This window comes from Triticum aestivum, chromosome 4B (assembly GCF_018294505.1).
Source record: "Triticum aestivum cultivar Chinese Spring chromosome 4B, IWGSC CS RefSeq v2.1, whole genome shotgun sequence".
NCBI lineage: Eukaryota > Viridiplantae > Streptophyta > Magnoliopsida > Poales > Poaceae > Triticum > Triticum aestivum.
In genome coordinates this window covers 268,039,506-268,046,566 of record NC_057804.1, presented here as the reverse complement: position 1 = coordinate 268,046,566, position 7,061 = coordinate 268,039,506, and positions in this window count along the sequence as shown.

Sequence of the window (7,061 nt, the reverse complement as noted above, 5' to 3'; positions counted from 1 at the left end):
CTGAGTGCTTTTATTGCAAGGGGAAGGGTCACTGGAAGCGGAACTGCCCCAAATACTTAGCGGATAAGAAGGCCGGCAACACCAAAGGTATATTTGATATACATGTGATTGATGTGTACCTTACCAGTACTCGTAGTAACTCCTGGGTATTTGATACCGGTGCCGTTGCTCATATTTGTAACTCACAGCAGGAGCTGCGGAATAAATGGAGACTGGCGAAGGACGAGGTGACGATGCGCGTCGGGAATGGTTCCAGAGTCGATGTGATCGCCGTCGGCACGCTACCTCTACATTTACCTACGGGATTAGTTTTGAACCTTAATAATTGTTATTTAGTGCCAAGTTTGAGCATGAACATTGTATCTGGATCTCGTTTAATACGAGATGGCTACTCATTTAAGTCTGAGAATAATGGTTGTTCGATTTATATGAGAGATATGTTTTATGGTCATGCTCCGATGGTCAATGGTTTATTCTTAATGAATCTCGAGCGTAATATTACACATGTTCATAGTGTAGATGCCAAAAGATTTAAAGTTGATAACGATAGTCCCACATACTTGTGGCACTTCCGCCTTGGTCACATTGGTATCAAGCGCATGAAGAAGCTCCATGCCGATGGACTTTTAGAGTCTCTTTATTATGAATCGTTTGACACGTGCGAACCATGCCTCTTGGGCAAAATGACCAAGACTCCGTTCTCCGGAACAATGGAGCGAGCAACCAACTTGTTGGAAATCATACATACCGATGTGTGCGGTCCAATGAGCGTTGAGGCTCGCAGAGGATATCGTTATGTTCTCACTCTCACTGATGACTTGAGTAGATATGGGTATGTCTACTTAATGAAACACAAGTCTGAGACCTTTGAAAAGTTCAAAGAATTTCAGAATGAGGTAGAGAATCAACGTGACCGAAAGATAAAATTCTTACGATCAGATCGTGGAGGAGAATACTTAAGTCGCGAATTTGGTACACACTTAAGGAAATGTGGAATCGTTTCACAGCTCACGCCGCCTGGAACACCTCAGCGAAACGGTGTGTCCGAACGTCGTAATCGCACTCTATTGGATATGGTGCGGTCTATGATGTCTCTTACCGATTTACCGCTGTCATTTTGGGGATACGCTCTAGAGACAACTACATTCACTTTAAATAGGGCACCGTCTAAATCCGTTGAGACGACACCGTATGAATTATGGTTTGAAAAGAAACCTAAGCTGTCATTTCTAAAAGTTTGGGGATGCGATGCTTATGTCAAGAAACTTCAACCTGAAAAGCTCGAACCCAAGTCGGAAAAATGCGTATTCATAGGATACCCTAAGGAAACTGTCGGGTATACCTTCTACTTAAGATCCGAAGGCAAGATCTTTGTTGCCAAGAACGGATGCTTTCTGGAAAAAGAGTTTCTCTCGAAAGAAGTAAGTGGGAGGAAAGTAGAACTCGATGAAGTACTACCTCTTGAGCGGGAAAGTGGCGCAACGCAGGAAACCGTTCCTGTGATGCCCACACCAACTGAAGAGGAAAACAATGATGATGATCAAGGTACTTCGGATCAAGTTACTACTGAACTTCGTAGGTCCACAAGGACACGTTCCGCACCAGAGTGGTACGGCAACCCTGTCCTGGAAATCATGTTGTTAGACAACAATGAACCTTCGAACTATGAAGAAGCGATGGCGGGCCCGGATTCCAACAAATGGCTTGAAGCCATGAAATCCGAGATAGAATCCATGTATGAAAACAAAGTATGGACTTTGACAGACTTGCCCGATGATCGGCGAGCGATAGAAAACAAATGGATTTTTAAGAAGAAGACGGACGCGGATGGTAATGTTACAATCTATAAGGCTCGACTTGTTGCTAAGGGTTATCGACAAGTTCAAGGGATTGACTACGACGAGACTTTCTCTCCCGTAGCGAAGCTGAAGTCCGTCCGAATCATGTTAGCAATTGCCGCATACTACGATTATGAGATATGGCAGATGGACGTCAAAACAGCATTCCTTAACGGGCATCTTAAGGAAGAACTGTATATGATACAGCCGGAAGGTTTTGTCGATCCTCGGAACGCTAACAAAGTATGCAAGCTCCAGCGATCCATTTATGGACTGGTGCAAGCATCTCGGAGTTGGAACATTCGCTTGGATGAGATGATCAAAGCGTTTGGGTTTGTGCAGACTTATGGAGAAGCCTGCGTTTACAAGAAAGTGAGTGGGAGCTCTGTAGCATTTCTCATATTATATGTAGATGACATACTCTTGATGGGAAATAATATAGAATTTCTGGACAGCATTAAGGCCTACTTGAATAAGTGTTTTTCAATGAAGGACCTTGGAGAAGCTGCTTATATATTAGGCATCAAGATCTATAGAGATAGATCGAGACGCCTCATAGGTCTTTCACAAAGCACATACCTTGATAAGATTTTGAAGAGGTTCAAAATGGATCAGTCCAAGAAGGGGTTCTTGCCTATGTTACAAGGTGTGAGACTGAGCTCGGCTCAGTCACCGACCACGGCAAAAGATAAAGAAGAGATGAGTGTCATCCCCTATGCTTCAGCCATAGGATCTATTATGTATGCCATGCTGTGTACCAGACCCGATGTAAACCTTGCCGTAAGTTTGGTAGCAAGATACCAAAGTAATCCCGGCAAGGAACACTGGACAGCGGTCAAGAATATCCTGAAGTACCTGAAAAGGACGAAGGACATGTTTCTCGTTTATGGAGGAGACGAAGAGCTCGTCGTAAAGGGTTACGTCGACGCTAGCTTCGACTCAGATCTGGATGACTCTAAGTCACAAACCGGATACGTGTATATGTTGAATGGTGGAGCAGTAAGCTGGTGCAGCTACAAGCAGAGCGTCGTGGCAGGATCTACGTGTGAAGCGGAGTACATGGCAGCCTCGGAGGCAGCGCATGAAGCGATTTGGGTGAAGGAGTTCATCACCGACCTAGGAGTCATACCCAATGCGTCGGGGCCGATCAAACTCTTCTGTGACAACACTAGAGCTATTGCCCTCGCCAAGGAGCCCAGGTTTCACAAGAAGACCAGGCACATCAAGCGTCGTTTCAACTCTATCCGTGAAAATGTTCAAGATGGAGACATAGAAATTTGCAAAGTGCACACGGATCTGAATGTCGCAGATCCGCTGACTAAACCTCTCTCGCGTGCAAAACATGATCAGCACCAGAACTCTATGGGTGTTCGATTCATCACAATGTAACTAGATTGGTGACTCTAGTGCAAGTGGGAGACTGTTGGAAATATGCCCTAGAGGCAATAATAAAAGTATTATTATATTTCAATGTTCATGATAAATGTCTTTTATTCATGCTATAACTGTATTATCCGGAAATCGTAATACACGTGTGAATACTTAGACCACAATATGTCCCTGGTGAGCCTCTAGTTGACTAGCTCGTTGTGATCAACAGATAGTCATGGTTTCCTGACTATGGACATTGGATGTCGTTGATAACGGGATCGCATCATTAGGAGAATGATGTGATGGACAAGACCCAATCCTAAGCATAGCATAAAAGATCGTGTAATTCGTATTGCTAGAGCTTTGCTAATGTCAAGTATCTCTTCCTTCGACCATGAGATCGTGTAACTCCTGGATACCGTAAGAGTGCCTTGGGTGTATCAAACGTCACAACGTAACTGGGTGACTATAAAGGTGCATTACAGGTATCTCCGAAAGTATTTGTTGGTTTGACACGGATCGAGACTGGGATTTGTCACTCCGTATGACGGAGAGGTATCTCTGGGCCCACTCGGTAATGCATCATCATAATGAGCTCAATGTGACCAAGGTGTTGGACACAGGATCATGCATTACGGTACGAGTAAAGTGACTTGCCGGTAACGAGACTGAACAAGGTATTGGGATACCGACGATCGAGTCTCGGGCAAGTAACGTATCGATTGACAAAGGGAATTGTATACAGGGTTTGATCGAATCCTCGACATCGTGGTTCATCCGATGACAACATCGAGGAGCATGTGGGAGCCATCATGGGTATCCAGATCCCGCTGTTGGTTATTGACCAGAGAGCATCTCGGTCATGTCTGCATGTCTCCCGAACCCGTAGGGTCTACACACTTAAGGTTCGGTAACGCTAGGGTTATTAGGAAGACTAGTATGTGACTACCGAATGTTATTCGGAGTCCCGGATGGGATCCCGGACATCACGAGGAGCTCCGGAATGGTCCGGAGGTAAAGATTTATATATGGGAAGTTGTCAAACGGACACCGGGAAGTTTCGGGGTCATACCGGTAGTGTACCAGGGCCACCGGAAGGGTTCCGGGGTCCACCGGGAGGGGCCACCCCTCCCGGGGGGCCACATGGGCTGCATGGGGCAGGGAGCCATCCCCTGGTGGGCTGGGTGCACCCCCTCCCTTGGGCCCTTGCGCCTAGGGTTGAGGGGGGAACCCTAGAGGGGGCGCCCCCTTGGCTTGGGGGGCAAGCCACCCTCTCCCCCTCTCCCCTTGGCCGCCGCACCCCCTAGATGGGTTCTAGGGGGCCGGCCCCCTTCTCCCTTCCCCCTATAAATAGAGGGGTGAGGGGAGGGCAGCCGCACCACCCTCCAAGGCGCAGCCCTCCCCTCCCCAACACCTCTCCTCCTCCGTTGTGTGCTTAGCGAAGCCCTGTCGGAGTACTGCCTCTCCATCATCACCACGCCGTCATTCTGCCGGTGGAGCTGTCTTCCTCAACCTCTCCTTCCCCTTGCTGGATCAAGAAGGAGGAGACGTCTCCCGTCCCGTACGTGTGTTGAACGCGGAGGTGTTGTCCGTTCAGCACTTGGTCATTGGTGATTCGAATCACGTCGAGTACGACTCCATCATCACCTTGCAAGCTTCCGCACGCGATCTACAAGTGGTATGTAGATGCAAACTCTCTCCCTTGACTCGTTGCTTAGATGAACTCATAGATGGATCTTGGTGAAACCGTAGGAAAATTTTTAATTTTCTGCAACGTTCCCCAACACCCCCCTCTGACAGGGTGCCGGAACAGGGTCCCGAGACGTTTTTGGTGGCTACAGAGGCTTGCGGTGGCAGATCTCCTGATCTAGGTTACTTTCTGGGGGTTTCTGTATTTATAGGAATTTTTGGTGTCGGTTTCACGTCAGGGGGGTCTCCGAGCCGTCCACGAGATAGGGGGACGCCCATGGGGGGTGGGTGCGCCCCCAGCCCTCATGGGCAGCCCGGGACTCTTCTGGCCCATCTCTTTTACTCTGGGGACTTCTTTTGGTCCATCAAAAATCATCAAAAATTGGCACGTCAATTGGACTCCGTTTGGTATTCCTTTTCTGTAAAACTCAAAAACGAGGAAAAAACAGAAACTGGCACTGGGCTCTAGGTTAATAGGTGTGTCCCAAAAATCATATAAAATAGAATATAAATGCATATAAAACATCCTAGATGGTTAATATAATAGCATGGAACAATAAAAAAATTATAAATACATTGGAGACGTATCAGCAGGTTTTCGGGCTACATCCTCAGCATGACACCTAGCAGTGCATTTAATGAACTTTGTCCTAACTTCCAGAGTTAGGTATGATAGCAGTGTTAGCTATCTAATCACTAGATAATGACTATTTTGCCACTTTGGTTACCCCTTAGCCTATAAAACGAGGGCCATGGCTACCTAGAAAAGAATTCAGACCATTGTATACTCATACACGCGTAGCTCCCTTCCCCGAGGCGACCTTGTTGGGCTTGAGCACTCCGTGTTCATGTTGGTCCTCTCCTCAACCCACCAAAGTAGGGGTAGGGTTTTACGCTTCTCACCGGTCCGAACCTGGGTAAAAACCACCAGTGTCACCTCTGTCGCGCTGCTTCAGGGGTTTAGCTCTTTGTGCAATGTGACCTTCCCCCTTGCGGAACCACAACGAGCTGATGGCCCCATAGGTGATTGCCTTCCACCATGACAATGTGCCTCGCCCTACCATGAACCTATTTTCTGTGGGTCAGCTTACTAAGTTGTCAGGTCATTCTTGACGTTGATTCTTGTACTATGCAGGATAGCCACATGAAGGCTCTGGTTGGGGCTGGCCCACGCTGCCATGATTCCTAGAGGCTTTCGGAGTTGGTCTGGCTTAATGTTCCTTCCGATACCACCACACTCAACAGTCTATCTGCCTTCGTCGCTTTAGCTACCAGCTCCTTCCAGCAGTGGCATCATCAACTTGGTCACCTTTGTGGCTCTCGACTATCGTCTTTGGTTTGTCGTGGTCTTCTGGGGCCTATACTAGGAGATTTCTCCTTACAGTGCCAAGGGTGTAGGCTCGGTAAACAACTTCAATTACCTTATCCTACTCCCTTCTCTTCCATAGGGGACCATCGCTACTATATTATTTTTATACATGATCGCTCTCGCTAAACTTGGCTCTACTTCATGTCATCTCATAGTATGGTTCTCTCTATTTATAAGTGTATTGCCGCCATGGTCCACACTTAGTTCTCTAGACCTATTTGTCTGTTTCATGCTGATTCTACTGGCGTGTATATCTCCAAAATGTTACGTGGTTTTCTTGTTGAGCTGGTAGTCTTGCTCAGTTCTCTTGTCTCGACGCTCACACTCAGAATGGCGTGGCTAAGCGCAAGCACTGCCCCCTTCTTGAGACAGCTCGTGCGATGATGATTGTCGCTTCTCTTCCGCCTCATTTCTGGGTTGAGGCTGTCTCAACTGCCACATATCTTATAAACATTCAACCCTCATTTGCCATACAGGGAGGTATTCCTCTAGAGCGTCTCTCTGATCATTCTCCTGATTATTCTGCTCTTCAGTTGTTTGGTTGTGTTTGTTATGTTCTCCTTTCCCACCCCCCGAGAACGCACCAAACTAACCGCTTAGTCTTTCGATGAGATGAGATGATAGAAGCGGGTGTGTCCCGATCTTTCGACGAGATGATAACTACCAATCTGGTGAAGTCTACTTTGACAATCCGACTACAAATGTGCACGTCATTGCACCTTAACAATCGCTAAACCAATCTCTTGAGGTTACTAACGATGCTAGAAGCACGATCAGCCTAACCATGATGATCT